The following is a 25210-nucleotide window of genomic DNA, read 5'->3' on the forward strand; positions in this document are numbered from 1 at the left end:
CTATCAGAGTAAAGACTGATTCAGGCAAGAATTGTTAGTAGATGGTAAATCTAAAGGGGAGATTGAGATGAGGAACAGGCTATTTGCACGGTCTTAAAGTGTCTCCACAGATTACTTATGAATCAGACTCTGCACTTCAGTAAGCAGCACTATTCTAAGTGTCAAGACAACTCCCAACTGCTCATACCACTTGCTGTTACAATCCACACTAGGAACAACCCGATGTAAATTAGGTCATGAAGGACCCTCCCCCGAAAACAGCACTCTCAGATATGAAGGAGCACAGGAAACAGATGGATTGCAGGGACAGTAAATGCTGAATATGGAAAAAGAAGAGCACAGTGATGCCATCGATGCAAGCAACATCATTTCCATTAACACTGAAAACCCTATTTCTCAGCATCTAACACCTATTATTACATCTAACACAAATTATTACATCATTGTGACAAAATGACCGTATATGTGGGTGTGCGTGAGAATAGAAATTGACAGCACTGAGTCCCTTCATCACTGTCTTTTTAATATGACACAAACTTCTGGTAATCTGTAAACAGTCTCACACACATTCCCTGGACAGAGAGGTAGGTAGCATCTTGTTCATGTGTGTGTCTCCAGGGCCTACAGAGAATCAGAGACCTAAAGATGCCCAGAGAATGAATAAAGAATGAATGAACGATGAGAGAAGAGTTCTAAAAAATAAAAACGAGGACACATTTTAAACGAAAAAGTACATTTCTCATCTACCTGTCAGGGAAACATTGGTTCAAATGTTACATTGTGAACACTGATTCTAGAAGGTAAGCAATTAAAGCAGCAGCCCTCCCCAGAGGTTTTTATTATAGTTTAGCAATAAATGCTGTTAGCTACAAAAATCATAATTTTTAAATGCACACACGTGCACATGTACACATACATGCTCAGCAGCCAATCTGAAGAGACGAGTCAAAGATGAATAATTATAGATCAGAAAGATAATAACTGCAATAGATTGAAACATATCAAGTTTGTTCACAATGATATTATACCAAAAAGCACCTTATTTATCACCTTTGGAGGACTAATAAACAAGTCATTATTTTAAAAACTCGTAACGGAAAAGAATTAAAAATGTATATTGCTTTTGTCATACCAACTATACCAAACAATAGATAAAGCAAAGATTCCCTTGACAAAATATTGTAACTAATCAAGAACAATAAAATTTGGGATATCACCACTCTGCAACTCCTCATGAGTTAAGAAATCAAGGTATCGGGGAATTCCCTGATGGTCCAGTGGTTAGGACTCTGTGCTTTCACTGACAAGAGTGCAGGTTTGATCCCTGAAAAGGGAATTAAAATCTCACAGGCTGTGTGATGCCGCCAAAAAATAGGAAAAGAAGTTGAGTATCAGTGGCTGCTAACATTACATAAAAGACACAACTTGACATCTTGAGAAAGACACATAACCATGAAAGATGTATTCTTTCAAAAAAAAATCAAAAACTTCTAAATCTAACGACTGAATTACTGGAGGACTTGCTGCAGGACACAGAGGAATATAAGGAATGTGCCACAGACACACCATCAGCAACACAGACGCTGCAGCAGCTCTGTGCAATGAGCCACCCAGTTTTGTCAACGAAGTGCAAGAAAAAAAGACGAAGAGGGAACCTGTAAATTATGAGACCTAAGAGTCGTATCAACCGATTAAAATACATGGGCCTTATTTGGATCCCAAGTTGAACACACAAACACACACATAAGAAGACTAGAGAATTCTGAACAATTGGCTGGATTGGATAATACTAAGGAATTTTTTTTTTTTAATTTCAAGTGACTACATTTAACTTCATTACAAATGAAGCTAAATGGAATATGGAATTTGTTTCAAAGTTATCAATGGGAAGAGAGTGAGTAGGGATGTAGAGGAAATAAGATTAGCCATAAATTGGTCAGAAACTGTTGAAGCTGATTGATAAACACAAGGTTCAGTTCAGTTCAGTCGCTCAGTCGTGTCTGACTCTCCGCGACCCCATGAATCACAGCACACCAGGCCTCCCTGTCCATCACCAACTCCCGGAGTTCACTCAAACTCATGTCCACAGAGTCGGTGATGCCATCCAGCCATCTCATTCTCTGTCGTCCCCTTCTCCTCCCACCCCCAATCCTTCCCAGCATCAGAGTCTTTTCCAGTGAGTCAACTCGTCACATGAGGTGGCCAAAGTATTGGAGTTTCAGCTTCAGCATCAGTCCTTCCAATGAACACCCAGGATTGATCTCCTTTAGAACGGACTGGTTGGATCTCCTTGCAGTCCAAGGGACTCTCAAGAGTCTTCTCCAGCACCACAGTTCAAAAGCACTAATTCTTCGGCGATCAGCCTTCTTCACAGTCCAACTCTCACATCCATACATGACCATGGGAAAAACCATAGCCTTGACTAGACGGACCTTGGTTGGCAAAGTAATGTCTCTGCTTTTTAATATACTATCAAGGTTGGTCATAACTTTCCTTCCAAGGAGCAAGCGTCTTTTAATTTCATGGCTGCAATCAGCATCTGCAGTGATTTTGGAGCCCAAAAAAATAAAGTCTGACACTGTTTGCACTGTTTCCCCATCTATTTCCCATGAAGTGATGGGACCAGATGCCATGATCTTTGTTTTCTGAATGTTGAGCTTCAAGCCAACCTTTTCACTCTCCTCTTTCACTTTCATCAAGAGGCTCTTTAGTTCTTCTTCACTTTCTGCCATAAGGGTGGTGTCATTTGCATATCTGAGGTTATTGATATTTCTCCTGGCAATCTTGATTCCATCTTGTGCTTCTTCCAGCCCAGCGTTCCTCATGATATACTCTGCATATAAGTTAAATAAGCAAGGTGACAATATACAACCTTGACGTACTCCTTTTTCTATTTGGAACCAGTCTGTTGTTCCATGTCCAGTTCTAACTGTTGCTTCCTGACCTGCATACAGGTTTCTCAAGAGGCAGGTCAGGTGGTCTGGTATTCCCATCTCTTTAGCTCATTATATTAGTCTTTGCCTTTTTGTTTATATTTGAAAATTTCCACACTAAACAGCTTTTTAAAATAATGAGGACAAAAATGTAGGTGCCTGGGGCCCACTCCCCTAGAGATTCCAAATTAGGCACCCGGAAACCTAGGTTGTGTCCAGGTGATTCCAATTCACACGTAGATTGAAAACCATCCCATTAGGCTGAGTTCTTTGACAACAGAGTCTGTAGTTTGTTTACTGCAATGTCACCCATTACCTATCACAGAAAGCATATGAACTAAGATTGCAGCAAATCTGCCACCTTAAATTCTACAACAACTAGAATACTCATCTGGGTGGAACCAATCTGGAATTCCTACTTTCTAATAACTGTTAGCTGACAATCTCACAGTTAACAGCATGCTACCACCTTTGTTTTTCAAGGGCCACGGTTCATTGCTATCTTAAGAAAATTGATTCACTTTTCACAAACTGATTCAGATTATTTTCCTGATTTTTCTAGTATCCTGGTGGAGATGAGAAATACCATCACTCAGCTCTTTGATGTCATCCTTAGAGATGATCTCTTTATTTTTCATTCAGCCCATCAAATGGATTCTTTTCCTCTTCATATTCACCACCTAACCAGAGAATCTTATTCACCATAGACTTTCCTGTTGAACTTCTGTTCTTCAAATTCAACTACTATAATCATCTCCATATATTCACTCTGCAGTTGTAAAGCCTACAGAAATAGAGGATCCCTGAGTAAATAAGAAAGCAAGTTTTTAAAAGACTGTCTTGGGAAAGTGTAGAATTTTACCAAGGATAGGGCAAAATCATGAAGGTTTAGAACAAATGCTCACTTCCAAATAATGAAATAAATTTAAAGAAACAAAGTGATTATGATTTGAAAATTCATTCTTGAATTTTTCACAATTAGAATAGAGTAGAAGAGACTTCCCTGGTGGTCCGGTGGTTGAGAATCCGCCTTCTAATGCAGGGTACATGGGTTCAATCCCTGGTTGGGGAACTTAAGATCTCACATGCGGTGAGTCAACTAAGCGCACACACTGCAACTAGACAGTCCACATGCCATAAAAGAGAAGCCCCTGAAGACCCAGCAGAGCCGAAAAAAGAAAGAACAGATACAAACTCTATAAACCAGGAAACATGTCTTTTAATGCTTTATCAAATTCTATCAATACCTAAATTTTAATTTTTACTAAATCAGGTTTGGAACGTTATTAGTGTATTTATAGCAACATTTTGGAATCCTACCTTAAATCATTCAAAAAAACAAATGGATAAGCCATGTTACCTCATAAATTCCAATTTATGTTTCAATTTTTGATGGATACACTCCCAGGACTAAATTATTTAGTTTCTTAATGATGGTCTGCTTATCAATCTTTATATTGAAGGGAAAAAAAGTACAAATTGCTTCATCTTCTCTCAACAAAACCTAGAAATTCAATTCAGGGCAGTATTTTAAAGATTTGCTTATACACTCAAATCTTCCATATGACGTGTGTGGTGGGAGAACATGTCTACAGCAAGACTGCATGTCTCCAGATGCAGTGTTGTCAAACCACACATTTAATCACCCAGTAAAACAATGGGTGTGTACTTTCATATGCTATTTTATTTCTTGCCATAAATCACTAAACTTCTGCAAAGCTCTCCCAACTCTCCTCCAAAATAAAAAAGCAGAGGGCTGCTTACAGTAATAACACATTTAGAATAACAGGCCCTTTGTGTAATCTCCAAAATATTCTTACAGCTCATACAACAACAACCAACCCGATCAAAAAATGCGCAAAAGATCTTAATAGACATTTCTGCAAAGAAGACATACAGAAGGCACATGAAAAGATGCTCAGTGTCAGTAATCATTAGAAAAATACAAATCAAAACTACAGTGAGCTACCACCTTACACAGGTCAAAACAACCATCATCAAAAACTCTGAACAATAAATGCTAGAGGATGTACAGAAAAGGGAAGTCTCCTATACTGTTAGTGTTAGTCGCTCAGTCGAGCCCGACTCTTTGCGACCCCATGGACTGCAGCCCACCAGGCTCCTGTGTCCTTAAGGTTTTCTAGGCAAGGATACTGGAGTCGGTTAGCCATTTCCTTCTCCAGGGGATCTTCCCAACCCAGGGATCGAACCCGGGTCTCCTGTATTGTTGGTAGGGATGCAAATAGATGCAGCTAGTATAGAGGTTCCTTAAAAATCTACAAACAGAACTACCATATGATCTAGCAATTCCAGTCCTGGACACATATCCCAACAAAACTTTAATTTGAAACAGTACATGCACCCCCTATGTTCATAGCAGCACTGTTCATGATAGCCAAAACATGGAAGCAACCTAAATGTCCATTAGCAGATGAATGGACAAAGAAGATGGTACATATATACAATGGGATACTGCTGCTGCTGCTGCTGAGTCACTTCAGTCGTGTCCGACTCTGTGTGACCCCTTAGACGGAAGCCCACCAGGCTCCCCCGTCCCTGGGATTCTCCAGGCAAGAAGACTGGAGTGGGTTGCCATTTCCTTCTCTACTCAGCCATAAAAAAAAAAACAAACAGAATAATGCCATTTGCAGCAACATGGATGCAAGTAGAGATTATCATACTAAATGAAAAAGACAAATACCATATAATATCACTTATACATGGAATCTAAAATATGGCATAAATGAACCTAACTACAAAAGAGAACAGACTCACAGGCATAGAAAACAGACTTGTGGTTGCCATGGTGGGGAGAGGGATAAAGATGGACTGGAAGTTTGGGGTTGCCAGATGCAAACTATTACATAGGAAATGGATAAACAATGAAGTCCTACTATATAGCACAAAGAACTACATCCCATCTCCTGAGATAAAGAATAATGGAAAAGAATAAAAGGAATGTGTATGTGTATATATATACACATATGTGTACATATGTGTGTGTGTATATATATATACAGGGCAAAAGTACATGTGGTAAAATGAATTTTAAAAAGATTTTCACTACATAACACACAGCATACACAATTAAAGTACTGTCTGCTAGCATCCTTTTCCACCAGACCATGGCTATTACAGGAGGAGGACAGGGCTGAGTGAGATGAGATATCCATGTTAGTAGCTGGCCCCATCCCAGGGGAGATGCTGATTCCAAGGAGGGCACCTGACCCAAGTTTGGGTGGGAGGTTGAGAGGGCTGGGTCCATGGTGGCTGCAGCTGGGAGAGGAGCCCTGAGGCAGAGCTGAGAGAGAAGCAGGAACCACTGGGGCCCTTCAAACCGTGCACTGCTCCTTCCAAAAGGAGGGCAGTCTCCCGGCTGGGATTTGGGAATGTCAGTCATCTGATTTTTCATGAGGCACCAGAAATCTGGGTTTTTATATGCAATCTCTCTTTTTTCAACGTTAGTAACTCAAATCTATTTTTAAAAGCACTGTGAGCAAACAAAGCATGTCTGCAGGCCACTCAGTTTCACAAACTGACAGCTGTCCTTTTTGCCAAGTAGAAGAAGCTGATCTATAGCAAGAAAGAGGGACAGAGCCGCCCATGGTGAGAAACTCTGGCCAGTCCCAGCAACATCCGGGGTGGTGGTTCCAGCCATGCCTGAGCCCTGCACACCCTCTGCTCCTTCCTGTGGCTTCATTTTCTCTGAGTCATAAGTTAGGAGTTTGGGGTTAACATATATACTCCACTATTGGGCTTCCCTGGTGGCTCAGAGGTTAAAGCGTCTGCCTCCAATGCGGGAGACCCGGGTTCGATCCCTGGGTCGGGAAGATCCCCTGGAGAAGGAAACGGTAACCCACTCCAGTATTCTTGCCTGGAGAATCCCATGGACGGAGAAGCCTGGTAGGCTACAGTCCACGGGGTCGCAGAGTCGGACACGACTGAGCGACGGCACTAAACTGAACTGATATATAAAACAGATAACGAACAAGGACCTACTGTTCCAGCACAGGGAACTCTACTGAACAAGTTTCCAGCACAGAGAACTCTACTCAATATCCTGCAATAATCTATAATGGAAAAGAATCTTCACACACACACACACACCTGAATCACTGTTGTACACCTGAAACTAACATGACAATGTAAATCCCATTATACCTCAATTAGAAGAAAAAAAGCCTCTGTGGCGTGATGCTGCTTACCTGACATCTCTGTCCCTTCCTGCCCAAGGCTCCAGGTGACAGCCCACAGAGCTTGGAAGTGTACAAACAACTCGAGTCAGAAACTGAGATCCAGGCAGGGTCAGGGGAAAATACACAAGAACACTTCCTCCTGCAGGAACAAAGCAGGAACTCCAGCATCAACTCCGCTGAAAGAGCTTCCAGGGAATCCCAACACTCTGCCCCTGTATGTCAGGACTCCTGTCCACGATGACAGATGCCCCCAGGTGAGAGCAGCTTAAGCAAAAAAGTCCTGGATTGGCTCACACAGCTGATGTTCAGGAACAGAGCTCGCTCCAGGGACCCAGACAGCAACTCTGGGACCCACACTTTCTCTGTTGCTGGTCCCCCCAACCATCGCCCCTGCCCCCACCCCCAGATCCCTCGCCATCAATGCTCAGGCCTGACGCCTCCTCCTGTGGTCTTCCACAGACATCTCATGTGCTCAGAGGGGCCTCCCGGACCTCACACCCCCACCTCTGCTCTTTACACCTTTCTCTGCCCTGACTGCAGCCTGTAGTTCCTTTTTTTTTTCCCACTTCCTTGTTTTTTGCTGTTTATCCCACTACAGGTGAAGCTCTACGAGGCTGGCCCCAGGGCTGTGTTTTCCCTCTCAGATCCTGCCACTGTAGTTTTATTTCCCTTTATCATCAAATAAAGCATGCTGCAACCTAAGTAACATGAATTTTACCCAAACTACGGTCATCATGGGAGAAGGAAATGGCAACCCACTCCAGTATTCTTGCCTGGAGAATCACCGTGGACAGAGAAGCCTGGTGGGTTACAGTCCATGGCATTGCAAAGAGTTGAACATGACTGAGTGACTCACGCTACATAATTATGGTCATCATGAAATCTAGCACATGACATATATATCACATTTGGGGATTCATCCATATCTTATTTCTGGTACTTATAGTCAAAAGCCTAAAACTGTAAGCCACTACTTCCTTATTTTAAAAACAAAGGTTGACAAATGAATAACATTAATATATTGTCCCAGGTTTGAGAAGTTGCCACAAAATTTTTTAATCTCTTAAGGTTGTTATTTCAGTCTTCTTTGAACTTATTCTGAGGCTGTTGTTATTAGTGATGAGATACCCACAAAACAGATTACCAGCACCAGGTAAAGTAAGTTTATTTATTTGACAAGTCTACATGTAAACAAAAAACTGTAGCCTCAGTGGTTGGGTGTTTCAATCCAATATGCAAACTCCCTACAATTATACCAGAGATACTCTAAAAATTAGAGCACCTAGGAATCTCATCATTTTACCCACTGCTTTAAATGAGGACTTATGGTCACTTGATTGCTATCTGACTGGCAGTGACCTTTCTGACTGACCATCTCTTATGTGACTTTGCCTCTTAAAAGGGAGCCAGGGCCCCTCCAGGGGACAAATGAACCTGGATGGTCAGGTGACAGGAACAGCAGGACAGTGGCTCTGAGCTCCAGGGGCTGCTGGTCACCCAGCCAAGGGTCTCTACAACCACAGATTCACGAGGGCCACTGCTCAGCCTCCCGTAAATCTTTCTAGTAAGTGAAGATGCTCAGACTGGACCTCTCTGGTTGGTAAGTTTGTACTGTCTTATTGCTTTTCATGACACAGGGATTCCAGGAGTGATGATCCTGGCAGGAAACAACTGAAGCCTGAGTCCTTCTGTAGTCTCAGCCTTTCCCGCATGGACTGACTCAGAGAAGGAAACTCGAGTGTCCCCTCCCTGTGTGTGGCTGCTACAGCCATCAGCACCAGGGAATAGAATATTTTTATCTCCTCATACAGATAGACTCAGTTTCCATTTCTATGAAAATAAGGAAGTTGAATTAAATGATCTAAGTTCCTTTCCAATTTTGTGCAGTTTTTTTTTTTCCTGAAATTAGGTCTGCAAAACAAATTAGTGCTCCCCTGTGCCTAAGGAAATTTCTTCTAGGTGTTTCTGTTGCCTAAAGCATATCTCTAATCTGTTCTGCCTAAGGTGGCGGGGGGGGGGGGGGGGGGGTGGCAAACAAACAAAACTAAATAAAAACAAACTCAATTGACTAAAACAAAACCACCGAATGCTCTGCGTTGCTCCTTGTAAGCCTCTGGTCTATACCTCTGGGCACAGGTTATTCCTTCCTCTTGATGAAAGGTCCACCTGAATATCTCCTCCACCACCTCCCTGGACCCACGCCCCAGTGTAGCTGACCCTCCCAGTCCACGTGGGCTCCCATACCCACCAGCACCACCCACAGCTGCACGGAGGTGAACAGTGTTTTCCTCCTGGATGAGGTCTGTCCCTCCCACTCCACTGAGAGCTGCTGTGTGCCTCACACTTAGGAGACGCTCAGACCTTGGTGGATTAAAAAAAAGCAAGTTCTCCATCTGGGTTGAGAGTCCTCAAAAGGACAAGTCATAACTAGTAAGATCTGAAAAGTTAATTCGCTTAAAGGGTGACGTTCGTGAACTACAAGCAAAGCAAGGAACAAAGGGAGGTAATTTTCAAGCTCTGATTTTTTTTAAAGAATGTGTAATTACTTCTGAAATAAAGACTTCTCCTATGAGACCCAGCAGAATCTGGGGATCTCACAGGTCTTGATGAAGGCCACCTATTTAGATAGACTTAAATTTCTTCTACCTGCAAAGGAGTCACGAAAGTTACTTCACTTCCTGATGGCTGAATGTCAAGTCTGGAACTAGCATACATGGCCCTGTCCTGAATGATGTATCCAAGTAAGACCCTGTTTAGAGGTGTGCTACCACCGTTTCCATTTCTGCATCATCTGCTAGAACATCACATGCACACAAGCAAAGCTGTGTGACCCGGAAGGTCACTTAACTGGTCAATGCAGGGCTGGGAACAGCTGCCCACTGTCCTGCCTCAGGGTTCCCACTCTGAGCCCGACACTGTGTGGCTCCATTAGTGGACTGGGGTGGGGCAAGAGAGACCTGCAAATGTGGTGTGAAATCATGGAACTGATGGATCAGAAAGCTCAATGAGCGGCAGAAATGCACAGGCAACTAGAGTACAAGTTCTGAAACAAACACCTGGGAGGAAATGTACAGTCCCTGAGACAGTCAGATTCATAGAAATAAACAGTAGTCTAGTGGGGGCCAGACTGGGGGCCAGGGAGGATAGGGTAAGTGTTTAATGGGCAACAAGGCTATGGTTTTTCCCGTGGTCATGTATGGATGTGAGAGTTGGACTATAAAGAAAGCTGAGCACTGAAGAATTGATGCTTTGGAACTGTGGTGTAGGAGAAGACTCTTGAAAGTCCCTTGGACTGCAAGGAGATCCAACCAGTCAATCCTAAAGGAGATAAGTCCTGAGTGTTCACTGGAAGGACTGATGTTGAAGCTGAAACTCCAATACTTTGGCCACCTGATGCGAAGAACCAACTCATTGGAAAAGACCCTCATGCTGGGAAAGATTGAAGGTGGGAGGAGAAGGGGACGACAGAGGATGAGATGGTTGGATGGCATCACCAATTCAATAGACATGAGTTTGGGTAAACTTCGGGAGTTGGTGATGGACAGGGAGGCCTGGCGTGCTGCAGTCCATGGGGTTGCAAAGAGTCAGACACAACTGAGCAACTGAACTGAATTGTCTGAAAGGGATGACAGAAATGTTTAGGAGACAGAACACTGTTGATGACTGTACAACAATATGAATTTACTTAATGCCACTGAACTATACACGTAAAAATTATTGAAATGGTAAATTTTATGTATATTCTACCACAATTGTCTTTTTGTTGTTTGTTGTAGCTATATACCAACTGCAGTGTGGATCAGGAGGAAAAAACTGCTCAGCTTGAAGTCTGAAGCCTGCCCCAAGGGAGTTAATGACCTTGGTTAAGTTGCCTTTCTCAGCCTCAGTCTGATGCAGAAAATACATAGGAGATCTGTATCCTCAGGGTCATTATGAAAAAATGAGAAAACACCTATCATGATACCTGGCTCTCAGTAAGCACTTTGCTTTCTGAATATCCCTCTGATATTCTAGAAAAATCTTGAGAGAGAAATTAGCCAAGGAGCCAAAGCTACCCCATGGCCGGCATCTCCATCATCAGTGTCCTCTCCTCTAACCATCCAGCCCCAGCCTCTACCGACTAGCTCACCGGCTCATGTGCCCACCCGCTGCCACCTCCACCTCTGAACTTGGGCGCGCTGGACTCCTGCACCTTCCCCAGGTGCCTCACCCCGCCGGCCATTTCTCCTCTTTCCCCAGCTTAAGGCCCCAAGTCCCTCCTGCAAACACCGTCTCCTCCTTCCCCCGCCTCACGACCCCTTCCAGCACCTGCGCCTGGTGTGCAAATGCTGCTGGAGCGGGAAAGTCAGGCAGCCAGCCCCAGGAAGCGTCACCTTCAGTGTGCTTATGATCACACACCAGGAGCCAGCGTTCACTCGACACTCCCAGAAATCTCCCTGCAAGGCTCCCCAGGCCCTGTCCATGCTAGCTCTCCACCAGTGACCTTATTTCCCCAGACAGAGGCCATGGAGCACACCTGCCTCACTGCCCACCCGCAAATCTACAAGCACCAGCATCTATGCCCACCCCCGCCTCATCTCCTGCTCTCAGCAGAGGCCAGCCTTGTGCACAGATTTTGGACACCATGCTGCCTCCACCCCCACGCCCAAGAACGTCATTCTGCCGTCATCCTCTTTCTTCTGCATCATTAATCAGCCTTTACTCCCTATGGGGTCCTCTCCAGCAGCACACAGACACACTCTATTTAACCTGCATCCTAAACACACCCCCCTGGTCCCCATCTGTTCCTCTAGCTGTGACACAAGTTCTCTGTAGGCCTGGTTATCTGGACTGGTACCTCTCAGGCAAATTGTCAGGGAATCTTGTTCAAAGGCCCATCAGATGCAGCAGGTCCGGAATGGAGCCCAGGCTTCTATACTGCTGGACCCCCCAGATGCTGCTCCCGTCACAGACCCCACTCTGAACAGCAGAGCCCAGTGTTTCGTCCCTCACACCTTCATGTATGAAATCCCTTCTAATCAGCCCCAGCACAGCTTCAAGGTGACCCATCCTATCAAGGTCACCAATAAACTCTATGTTGCAAACTCCAATCAAAGCATTCCTTCCTCCTCTCCAGTTCTTTTCAAATGAGCTGTAGCAACTGGAATGAAACCGTGCCCAGAAAGGGAAGACCCCTGGTGGACCACCCGCAGACCCCTCTCCTCTCCCTCCGGCCTCTGCACCCTGCACCTCCCACGGCACCTGCTGTTCCTCTGGCAGCAGTGTCACCGGCCGAGGCTCCTACCAGGTGTTCCTTCCCTACCTGGCTGCCAGTGTTCGTTGCTCCCAGAGCTCAGGCTCCCCCTCACCTCTCTAGACTCTCCCCTCAGGGACCCTATTTGTCTCAGCAGCTTCATCGGCAGCCCCAAACTCTCAGAACATGGGCCAGAGTGCTCTCCTGACCAGACTCACTCACTCCCCTCTGCCTTGTGCTGCCTCTCCCAGGGAGGGTGCCTCACAACAATCTCAAACTTAATGTTCCCAAAGTACAACTCTTGAGCCCCTGCCACATTAAAACCTACTCCTCCTCCATGGTTCCCCATATCTAATCATATCCAGGTCTCATCACTAAAGCCAAATACATGAGAGTCACCTTTGATTCCCCTTGCTCCTTCCCCAATTCATGACCAGTTCTACTGACTCCACCTCCAAAGCCACCTGCTTCCTCCACCTCCTCTGCCACAGCCCGGCCCACCCACCAACCACTGACCAGTCACAACCTCCCAGTTGACCTCTCATCGCCACTTCAGCCCTCTGCAACATCTTCTCCACACAGTCCCTGCTGTAAACCAAAGCCCCACAAGTGAATGTGTGTCTACGGTCCTTTAATGGCTCAGTGTAAATGAAATCCAAATTCTCCACCCACCAGGCCCCCAAGACCCAGAGGCACCTTCCAGCCTGTGTGCCTTCTTCCAGTTTGCAGCATCTGCCAAGTGCTGCCCTGCAGGATCCCTCTCATACACTCTCCCCTTCTCATCCTGCTTTTAGGAGGACTGGAAGCAAGAAGAAACACAGTACTGTCAGGAAACTGCCCTTCGGGCTGCCTGGAGCAGAAAGGAAGAGGCAGAACCTGGCATGAGATGAAGCTGGAGAGGAATGTGGGACCAGGGGCTCAGCAGTTTAGAGATGTTAGACCTTCTGCTGAGAGCACAGAAAAGCCTTCCAAGTGTTACAAGCAAATTGGTGACCAATTAGACTTGCCTGTTGAGGTCCTTGTAGCTATAGTGTAGAAAAGCAGAGGGGCCCAGAGTTGATGAGGATGGGCAGGGTGGAGCCAGCAGGCCTGGCCTGAGGGAATGACAGTGGACACAGGCAAGGTGACCAGACTTTAGAACTACTCAGGAGGTTATGATATTGTGAGTTATAAAGGATATATATTTGGTCATACAGATGACCTAATTAAAGTACTCATGTGTGAAAATGTTAGTCACTCAGTCGTGTCCGACTCTTTGCGACCCCATGAATCACAGCACTCCAGGCCTCCCTGCCCATCACCAACTCCCAGAGTTCACTCAAACTCATGTCCATCGAGTCAGTGATGCCATCCAGCCATCTCATTCTCTGTCGACCCCGTCTCCTCCCACCCCCAATCCCTCCTACCATCAGACTCTTTTCCAGTGAGTCAACTCGTCGCATGAGGTGGCCAAAGTATTGGAGTTTCAGCTTTAGCATCAGTCCTTCCAATGAACACCCAGGATTGATCTCCTTTAGAATGGACTGGTTGGATCTCCTTGCAGTCCAAGGGACTCTCAAGAGTCTTCTCCAGCACCACAGTTCAAAAGCATCAATTCTTTGGTGATCAGCTTTCTTCACAGTCCAACTCTCACATCCATACATGACCACGGGAAAAACCATAGCCTTGACTAGACAGAACTTGGTTGACAAAGTAATGTCTCTGCTTTTTAACATGCTATCTAGGTTGGTCATAACTTTCCTTCCAAGGAGTAAGCATCTTTTAATTTCCTGGCTGCAATCAGCATCTGCAGTGATTTTGGAGCCCAAAAAATAAAGTCTGACACTGTTTGCACTGTTTCCCCATCTATTTCCCATGAAGTGATGGGACCAGATGCCATGATCTTCATTTTCTGAATGTTGAGCTTCAAGCCAACCTTTTCACTCTCCTCTTTCACTTTCATCAAGAGGCCTTTGAGTTCCTCTTCACTTTCTGCCATAAGGGTGGTGTCATCTGCATATCTGAGGTTATTGATATTTCTCGCGGCAATCTTGATTCCAGCTTGTGCTTCTTCCAGCCCAGCGTTCCTCATGATGTACTCTGCATATAAGTTAAATAAACAGGGTGACAATATACAACCTTGACGTACACCTTTTCCTATTTGGAACCAGTCTGTTGTTCCATGTCCAGTTCTAACTGTTGCTTCCTGACTTGCATACAGGTTTCTCAAGAGGCAGGTCAGGTGGTCTGGGATTCCCATCCCTTTCAGAAGTTTCCACAGTTTATTGTGATCCACACAGTCAAAGGCTTTGGCATAGTCAATGAAGCAGAAATAGATGTTTTTCTGGAACTCTCTTGCTTTTTCCATGATCCAGTGGACGTTGGCAATTTGATCTCTGGTGCCTCTGCCTTTTCTAAAACCTGCTTGAACATCTGGAAGTTCACGGTTCACATATTGCTGAAGCCTGGCTTGGAGAATTTTGAGCATGACTTTACTAGCGTGTGAGATGAGTGCAATTGTGCAGTAGTTTGAGCATTCTTTGGCATTCCCTTTCTTTGGGATTGGAATGAAGACCGACCTTTTCCAATCCTGTGGCCACTGCTGAGTTTTCCAAATTTGCTGGCATATTGAGTGCAGCACTTTCACAGCATCATCTTTCGGGATTTGAAATAGCTCAACTGGAATTCCATCACCTCCTATTAGCTCACTAGGCGCAGAATTTTTCTAGGGAAGAATACTGGAGTGGGTTGCCATTCCCTTCTCCAGGGGATCTCCCTGACCCAGGATCGAACCTAGGTCTCCTGCACTGCAGGCAGATTCTTTACCAACAAGCTACCAGGGAAACCCATGCTCACGTGTAGCTGGTCTTTGTCCAGTTTCTGGCTCACCGCTCCAACTCTTGGAATTTCCTGAGTGACGAGAGCAGGGGGAGCACCTGTCGTTATGTCTGGTCCTGAAACCAACTCAGAAGTATAAAGGTGAAATGGTCATCTCGTTGCTCACAACAAGTCCCTTATGACCACAACTGGGGCAACCTACAAGCTGATTTTGGGGCTCCATCTCAGGACACCAGGGGAACTGACCTTGCAAAGCTGGTTGGAACCTTCAACCCCGCCCCCTGATTTCTGGGGAGGGGGTACTGGAGGCTGAATCCACCACCAGCAGCTGATGATGTGATGAGCCATGCTTATGGAACAGGACCTCCATAAAAACCCAAAGGTGAGGTCAGGAGAATTTGCAGGTGGCGGAGCAAGTGACCATGGGAGCCTCCAAACTCCACGAGGACCCTGTCCTGTGAAACTCTTCACTTGGCTACTGATTCATACTTGCTAACATCCTCTGGGATAAAGTGGTAATTTAGTGATTAAACGGGTCTGCAGAGCTCTGTGGGCCACTTCAGCAAATTAACCAAACCCAAGCAGAGGGTTTGAGACCCTGGAGTCAGCCAGTGGGTCAGGTGTACAGATGATGACTGGGCTTGTGACTGGCATGTGAAATCCAGTCAGGGTGTTGTGGGTACCTCCAAGTTGTAGGCGGCTGGGCAGATACACAGCCTGTACCTGTGACTAGTGTCTGAAATGGGGCCAGTGCTGTGGGACCGAGTCCTTGACTGGTGGTGTCTGATGCTGCCTCTGGGTAGCGAGTGTCACGGGTGAGTTGATCTGGAGGACACCCCACTTGGGATTAGAGAATTCTTCAGTGATGTCACCCCTCACACAACCCACATTGGAATTGGGTGTAGAATCCTTTTAGGAGTTAAAAAATGGCACAGTTAATGAACGGATATATACAAGTTGAGATTTTAAAAAGGCTTAATATGCGAGGGTGAGCAGAGGTACCCCTCTAGCTCAAATCCATCCCTACGATGGGATCAACTCATGCACAGTGAATGACTGGCCACAGATCTTTTCCTGTTTTTACTAGCGGAAGGGGGTGGAAGGAAGGAAGGGGATGATGGGAGAGGCAGGATAAGAGGAGACGAAGATTCTAGCTCATAAATTAGGGCAGCGGATGGGAAAGGGTCCAAAAACAGGAAGAAAGGAAAGGCAAATTGTGCTGACTTCTCCAGTCTGCCTCCTGGTGACTCTTAACAGCCTTGAACTGGGCTGGAATGAACAAAAGCAACCCTCAGAGGACTTCATTTTCTGAAATTACAATTTAACATGATTTATGAAGCTTCTTGTTATAAATATGCTTAAGTCAAAGGATATTTGTCACATGAAAGTATTAGAATCATAGAATTTTTAGAGACAGGAAAAATCTGCTGATCATTGACTCAGGCTTCTGGCTCAGGGTCCCTAAATCCTTGTCTCCACATACAGACACTCCAGAAAGATTTCACTGAGAAACTGAAAGAATGAGGCCCTTCTCTCCAGGTGGATAATTAAAATGTGTTAGGCTTCCCAAATGGCTCAGTAGGTAAAGAATCCGCCTGTGAATGCAGGAATCAAAGGAGACACGAGTTCAATCCCTGGGTCGGGAAAAATTCCCTAGAGGAGGAAATGGCAACCCGCTCCAGTATTCTTGCCTGGAAAATTCCATGAGCAGAAGAACCTAGCTGGCTACACAGTCCCTGGGGTCACAAAGAGCTGAACATGATTGAGCAGAGCAACCACAGGGTTTCAAAGAGAAATGAAGAATTGCTAGGCAAATATTGTCCAAAGATTTAAGGTAATTGGAAGAGTGGCTTTTTTTTTCCCCCTGGAATGCCATAGTTTATTTATTGGTCTTAGTGTCAGGGCTCTATAAGCACTTTTTCTTGTGATTATGCCTCTTCCCTCCCCCTTTAAAAAAACTTTTTATTGTGGAAAGTTTCACACATACGTAGGGGTAGGAAGAAGTGTTTAATAAACAGCCTTGTACCCATCACCTAGGTTCTCTGAGACTTTTTCAGCTATTTTGCCAGTGAATTTCATGCTTAAAAAATACACAGATGATTAATGACTAATTTTATGCTGTTCATCAAGGAGATCATTTTGGCAATAATTTTTAACCAATTTGTTTTAGGGTTTAAAAAAAAACCTCAGCTGTTCCATTTGGTTTAGGAACTAGCAAGATTTTAATTTCTAATTTCCAAAGCTACTGAATATTTGGCTAATTAATCCGAGAGTCCGACAATGAAGGACCAGAAGAAAGAACATAAGGTTTCAAGTATAACATTAAAAGTTCTAGAATAGTAATCCAGCTGCATTTTAATCTCCTGCGGTACAGACTTCAGGAAGCACATGAAACAAAACCTTGAAAAAGAAACTGTTGCAGCTAGTGTCCAAGAATGCTAATGGTCCTTAAGCTTCCCCTGGGCAGTCCACTCCCACAATGCACCAGGCTAGTCCATGTGCTGGCAGAAGCAATGGTATACCTCCAGATTAGGTACCAGGATACCACACTTTCCAGTCTGATCATCCTCCCTTTCCCTCTCAGATCACCTGCTCTCAGGAGAAAGTGAGCTCCCATGTTGTGAAGAGTCCTGTGGGGTGGCCACGTGGTAAGGACTGAGGCCTCCACCCAACAGCCATGTGAGTGCCCCACCCTGGGGCAGTGACCACAACCTCGGCAGAGACTCTGAACAAAAGCACCCAGCCAGGCTGTTCCCAGATTTCAGAAACTGTATAATTATGAATGTCTGTTGTTTCAAGTTGCTAAGTTTGGGGCAATTTATTAGACAGCAGTAGAAAATTCATTTAAAAGATAAACTTTAGAGGTAGGCAGTCACACAGGGCCAAACTACTCTATTTCCTTCAACTCATATACCAAGCAAAATTACAAGCTTGGAGTATCAATATTTTAATTTGGATCAGATCAAATTTAATATTCTGTATGTCAATTCCCAATCAGTGGGCCTAAAACATACTATATAAAAATTGCTCACAAGACACTGACAAAAGCAACAAAGAACAACAACGTACTAGCAATTACCTATTTTTTAAGTTTTTTTTTTAATGTGGACCATTTTAAAGTCTTTATTGAATTTATCACAATATTGCTTCTACTTTATGTTTTGGCTTTTTGACCACGCAGCATGTGAGATCTTAGCTCCCCAACCAGGGGAGCGGCATTGGAAGTATAAGTCTTAACCACTGGACCACCAAGGAAGTCCCTAGCAATGATCAATTAATAGCACCTGCTTCTGCATTTAGGTTTCAATTTTTCTAATGGCAAAAACTCCTCCAAGATTTGTCTATAGCAGTAACAGAGAACACCCAGGAAATTGACAAGCACTTGCTTTTTTTTTTTTTTTTAAGGGTAACGTAAACATGAAAAAGACTCTGATGTTGGGAAAGGTTGGGGGCGGGAGGAGAAGGGGACAACAGAGAATGAGATGGCTGGATGGCATCACCGACTCTGTGGACATGAGTTTGAGTGAACTTCGGGAGTTGGTGATAGACAGGGAGGCCTGGCGTGCTGTGATTCATGGGGTCGCGGAAAGTCCGACACGACTGAGCGACTGAACTGAAACATGAAATTGAGACCCGGCTTGCATTCTGTAGTTGCTATGGTAACCACAAGCACCTGCCCTCTTTGACAAGCAGCATTCACATGCTCTTCCACTTTCTTCCTACTCTCACCCACCAAAAAGCTCCCACGTCCTCTTGCCTTCTTTGCCCCTCTAATTTGGAATATCCAAGAATACGTACATACACACCCTTATTTGCATTCATGCTGCTGCTGCTGCTAAGTCACTTCAGTCGTGTCCCGACTCTGTGAGACCCCATAGACGGCAGCCCACCAGGCTCCCCCGTCCCTGGGATTCTCCAGGCAAGAACACCGGAGTGGGTTGCCGTTTCCTTCTCCAATGCATGAAAGTGAAAGTGAAGTCGCTCAGTCATGTCCAACTCCTAGCGACCCCAGGCACTGTAGCCTACCAGGCCCCTCCATCCATGGGATTTTCCAGGCAAGAGTACTGGAGTGGGCTGCCATATTCACAGGAACCAAAAAATGAGGAGCAAAAGGAGACAGCTCAGGGTCAAGTGTCCAAGACCAGATACTCAGCTGCTGTTAGTCAAATCAAGGGGTCTGTGTGAGCAGACATCTAATGCTCAATGAATACCAGTTTCCTTCCTCCTCTTCACCTCCCTCCAGCCTCCCCAGTATGGTGAGAACAGCTTCATTTTCTCCGGTACTTGCTCAGTTCTCCTTCATTTGGACTCCTCAGCAACTTGCATTCACTTTAGAAAAACATCCAAGGGGCTGTTTGTTGAGAGGTATAGGCAGCCCCCAACTTAGGAGGTAACCTATGATTTCTCAAATTTATGATAGTATAAAAGCAATACATGTTCAATAGAAACCATACTTCAAATTTTGAATTTTGATCTTTTTCTGGGCTAGCAATATACAGTAAGATACTCTCTTGTGTGCAGACAACCTATATAGACATATCTCCCCAAAAGATATACAGATGGCCAACCAGCACATGAAAAGATGCTCAACATTGCTAATTAGAGAAATGCAAACAAAGCTACAATCATCTCACACCAGTCAGAATGGCCATCATTTAAAAGTCTACAGATAATAAAATGACGGAGAGGGTGTGGAGAAAAGGGAACCCTCTTACACTGTTGGTGGGAATATACATACATTGGTGCAGTCACTATGGAAAACAGTATGGAGGTTCCTTAAGAAACTAAAAATAGAACTACCATATGATCCAGCAATCCCACTCCTGGGCATATATCCAGAGAAAACTAATTCAAAAAGATACAGACACCCCTATGTTCACAGCAGCGCTATTAACAATAGCCAAGACACGGAAACAACCTAAATGTCCATGGGAAAATGAATGGATAAAGCAGATGTGTTACATATATACAGGGGACGACTACTCTGCCATAAAAAGAATGAAAGAACGTCATTTACAGCAACATGGATGAACCTAGAGATTATCATACTAAGTGAAGTCAGACAGAAAAAGACAAATACCACATGATATCAGTTATAGGTGGGATCTTAAAGAACAATACAAATGAACTTATATACAAAACAGAAATAGACTCACAGACATAGAAAACAAGCTTATGGTTAACAAAAGGGAGGGTGAGGTGGGGGAGAGAGGGGGAAGGGGAGACAAATTAGGAGGTTGGACTAACATATATACACGACCATATATAAAGCAGATAAACAAGGTCCTACTGTATAGCACAGGGTACTTACATATCCAATATCTTGCAATAACTTTTAATGGAAAAAATCTGAAGATGTATATATATATATGTATGTATATGTGTGTGTTAGTCGCTCAGTTGTGTCCAACTCTTGCAACCCCACAGACTGTAGCCTACCAGGCTCCTCTGTCCGCAGAATTCTTAGGCAAGAATACTAGAGTGGGTAGCCATTCCCTTCTCCATATATGCATGTATATATGTGTATATATTTTTATGTGTGTGTGTATATATATGTATGTATCACTGTGCTGTACACCTGAAACCAACACAACATTGTAAACCAACTATACTGCAATTAAAAAAAAAGACCCTCTCCTGTGATGATGGGCCACAGCCCCATTCAACATGGGACCATGAGGGCCAACAACTGACAAAGGAACAGTCCACACCCTCCAAACCCACAGAGCCAGTCTGCCTTCCACTCTGAATACAGAATTCAACAGGTTACACGAGATATTCAACACTACAAGACAGGGTTAGGGTTAGGTTATTCTTTTCCAAATGGAGGCTGAGGAGTGCTCTGAGCAGGTCTCAGGTGGACCAGAATAAATGATAAGGTTCAGAAGTGTATTAAATGTATCTTTGACTTATGATATCTGTAACCTCTGATGCGTTTACTGGGACATACCTCACCCTAAGTCAAGGAAGATCTGTAATTGGAGCCAGTGCAAAGTGGGCCTCTTGCTATCACCCTGAGACAAGTTTCAGCTCCCGGGACTCTCAGTACTGTCCTTCTAGGTCGTTACACTGTCTCTACATTGAGCTTTCAGAAAAGAGCTCCAATTATGTTTCTAACATGCACAAATCCACTAAGGGGTAAGAATTTAGTAACTGAGTGCAAAGAAGTATTGTGTGATGGGGTGATGTAGCACAAAGAATTATCTCAACTGGGTGATTTAAAAGTTTCCAGCATCTTAAGCCAGTCTTGGGCCAAGGCAAGAACCTTGAAGAATTAAGGCAAGAAATCAGAACTTTTACGCTTCTTCCACCTTCTACCAAGACTCACTGAAACCCCATTTACAGCTCTAATTCTCTTTTCCTATCTTTAGATGTCCAGTCCTATATTCCCCACCCCCCACACTAAGTATCTAATTAACTTATCCCTCCACTTTTTTTCACAGGAAATCTTGGGAAAGGTTCTATTCCTTTGGCATAGTTGGGAAATCTTGCTAATATCTCAGATCAGAATACCCACTGTTTCCAGGGGAAAATAACATGAATAGAAAGGAAGGAAAGACCCAGATGAGATCAGAAGACAGACTTAGCTGTCTCAACTGAAACCACACAGAAAAGAGATGTGTCCTTGGCCTTTTTCCCACCCCAGCAACCATCTACCCCCACTACCACAAACAGCACCTCAAACATTCTTAACTTTGTTCAATACTAACAAGTAGGTCAGCTATTATCACCTTTTCACAGCTGTGGGCTCTGCAGCACAGAGAGGGGCAAAGCCCTGTTCAAGATCACACAGTGAATCAAGTTTCAGAATCTGGACCCTCCTGTTCTTCCCAATATTCAATGCTACCTTTCATGCTCACCCCATATCTGATATTCCAATGATACTGCTCCAGGTTGAAGGACCATTGCCTTAAATTGTTTGAATTCTTACATCCGAGAATCTTACTGCCGTGCTTATAACATGGGTCATTCACCTTCTGAAAAGATATCCTTTCCCCTCCGATCATTAGTACCCACTATTCATCCTCAAAACCTAATCCTCCCCCACCACCCTCAAATGAGGTTAGGAGACTAGGAGGGTTGAAACCAAGTCACAGATAACTCCAATGAGAGCAATCAGCCAAGTCTCCCTCACCGGCAATTCTAAATGAGTCCGCCGAACAGGAGAGCGTCTCTCCACAAGAATCACCTGAAAGCAATGAAGTTCATCGTTTCCAGATTCACCTGAAAACGAACACGGATACGCGCCTGGGCGCAGCTGTTGCTGCCACTAGCCGTCTGAATCCACCACGGATGACCTCCTAGACCTACCGGGAGCGAGAAGAGAAGCCCGGGCAGATTCAGGTGCGCCCGAGGAGAAGCCGCCCAACGCCGGCCCCTCTTGGGAAGGAGCCAGGGGTAGGGGGCAAACTCAAGCTCGTCTCCAACACAGGACCAAACTAAGTCCGCAAAGAGACCACACGACTTCCGAAGAGCCGCCCCGGGTCGGTCCACAGCTAAGTTCCTAAGGCACTAACAAGTTTTTGCAACATTCAGACTCGCCCAGACCACAGAGGCGACTAAGGGCCTGAGGAAGTGGACCATCCTAAGCAGAAGGCCCGAAGGGCAGGAAGTGGAAGCAGAGGCCACTTACGGGAAAAGGGAAGAAGTGGCAGACTCGGAGTGGGGGGGAGGGCGGAAAGGCGGGGCGCAGCCCCTTTTTCCTCGGCCCCAAGGGGGTCTGGGAGGACACCCACCCCAATTCCCGCCAGAGTGGGGCCGCCGCCGCCAGGTCGCCCTTCGGTCACAGACCTGTGCGGAACTGGGGATAGAGGCCACTGGCCCGGGACGCGCACCCGCTCCCCGCGCGCGCCCCACTTCGCCTGAGGGGGGGCCCCCTGGAGCGCGGACACCCTTACCTGGGACCCGTCCCGCGCCGCCTGGCCGTCCGCACCCGCCCCTGTCCTTAAACCGACTCCGCCCACTTCTTCGCCTACTCCGGGGGCCGGACCCCAGCCGCGCCCCGCCGATTTGTCATTGAGCAGCCTGCCGGCTTCCCCACCCCTGAGCGCGCGCCCGGCGTCGCCTAGGCAACCCCGCCCCTCCAGAGCGCGCCCTGCCTTCCGCTCCTGCCCGCCCCCCCGGAGGCCGCGCCCACCGGGAGCGTAGTAGCCAATCTGAAGCGGGACTTCCAAGCCTAGGGCGGGGACGGCGGGCTCGGCAACCTGGCCCCGCCCACCTCCGCTTCTGCCTGTCCGCGGCGGACGCGCTGCACGTGACCGCTGCTGCAGTGAAGGAATCCCAGCCGGCCTGGGGACGCTGGGTGTGGTGGCCAGGGTGTTCCCGCCGTGGGTTTAGGTCAGGGCGAGGCCAGAGCCCTGGAAAGCAAAAGGGAAGGTCAGGCCTGATATAGAGAAACCAAAGTAAACCACGATGCGGTGGCGCGGGACCGGGGCCTCCCGAGACGGGACCTCCGCCTGCCGCCGGGACTCGCCAGGCTGATAACACCCCATTAGCAGTAATGCGGCTGTCGATGCCAGCAATAACTTGGTCCAGGTCACGTACAGAGGCTGGAATCCTCACCCCAGCTGTAGCCTTGATGCAGCAAGTTCAGTGGGCCGACAGGTTTTCCACCCCCAGTATGTCGGTCCTCCAAAGCCGGGGAACTTGTTCTTTCGATCCAAATAGGGTTTGGGTTGATTTTCCTAACCACCCGTTCCTAGGGCTGAGTCCTACCCTCACTCCACTTGCCTCCGTAGGATTTATGGCCCCACTGATCCCACACAAACCTCACGGCATGTTCATCATACACCCTATGGCAATTAATTGTTTAAATGACCGCCTCCATAATCTCTAGGGATGGAAACTATCTCTTGTTCAATTTGATATCCACAGTAGCTAGCATCGGTATAATTAATTCTTTCCTTGCTGATAATTATACATCAGGGTGATGTGGGTATTATGAGAGGCTTTGTGCTGTGATTAAATTGCTATATATAAGCAACAAACACATTCAGGCACTCTACCAAGAGCTGAAGCAAAAAGCACAGAAGCTTTTACTTAGTCTTTAAGTAATGGGCTTAACCACAACAAAATGTCACCAGAATATCCTAGTGTTACCCTACTGTCTTCAGCAGTCTGTTTTGTCCTTCTGATACACATTAGTCTTATATGTTTGCGTGCGTGTGTGTGTTAGGTGCTCAGTCGTGTCCGACTCTTTGTGACCCCCAGGGACTGTAGCCCACCAGGCTCCTCTGTCCATGGAATTCTCCAGGCAAGAATACTGAAGTGGGTTGCCATTTCCTTCTCCATAACGTCTTATATTGCCTGCTCATTATTTGACAGAAATTCTGGTGGATGCTATGAGGGATAAGGTAGAAGACTTCTCAAAAAGGATAAAGATGGTAATACTAAGTGAAGTAAGTCAAAGACAAATGCCCTATGATATCACTTATATATGTGGAATCTAAATTTGTGACACAATTGAACTAATCTACTAAACAGAAACAGACTCAGACATAGAGAACAGACTTGTGGTTGCCAAGGGGATGGAGTGGGAGTTTGGGGTTAGCAGATGCAAAGAATTATATACAGAATGGATAAACAGCATAGGTCCTGCTGTATAGCACAGGGAACTATAGTCAATATCATGAGATAAACCATAATGGAAAAGAATACAAAAAAAATGTATATACCTGCATAACTGAGTCAGTTTGCTGTACAGTAGAAATTAAAACAACATTGTAAATCAACTATCCTTCAATACATTTTAAAATAAATTTTTTTAAATGAACAGAAGCTGTCTAGTATTTATAACCTAGAAGGGGAATCAGATGCAAACTTTTTCCTATGACGTAAAGACTAAGTGCATAAGTTTAGAATCAGGAAGCATAGATGCAGAGAAAAGCTCTATCACAGAACTGCTGCTGCTGCTGCTGCTAAGTTGCTTCAGTCATGTCCGACTCTGTGCGACCCCATAGACGGCAGCCCATAAGGCTCCCTGTCCCTGGGATTCTCCAGGCAAGAATGCTGGAGTGGGTTGCCATTTCCTT

At 45.4% G+C, this 25210-nt stretch overlaps 1 protein-coding gene across 6 annotated transcripts in view; it reads right to left on the bottom strand.

Moving 5' to 3' along the window:
* Window positions 1-25210, bottom strand: part of RALB (RAS like proto-oncogene B) — a 73565-nt gene that overhangs the window by 23692 nt on the left and 24663 nt on the right. Inside the window, exon 1 of one of the 6 annotated variants that reach the window (XM_088828839.1) lies at window positions 23398-23536. The exons of 3 other annotated variants lie outside the window; for them this stretch is intronic. The gene's annotated coding sequence lies outside the window, so the exon portion shown is untranslated. Of the gene's footprint in view, window positions 1-22490; window positions 22647-23077; window positions 23236-23397; window positions 23537-25210 lie in introns of those variants that run through there. 2 more of the 6 variants (XM_055396925.2, XM_055396916.2) reach the window with 2 other exon arrangements.

This window comes from Moschus berezovskii, chromosome 2 (genome assembly GCF_049115385.1).
Source record: "Moschus berezovskii isolate FMDL1 chromosome 2, NW_MosBer_1.0, whole genome shotgun sequence".
NCBI classification, from domain to species: Eukaryota; Metazoa; Chordata; class Mammalia; order Artiodactyla; family Moschidae; genus Moschus; species Moschus berezovskii.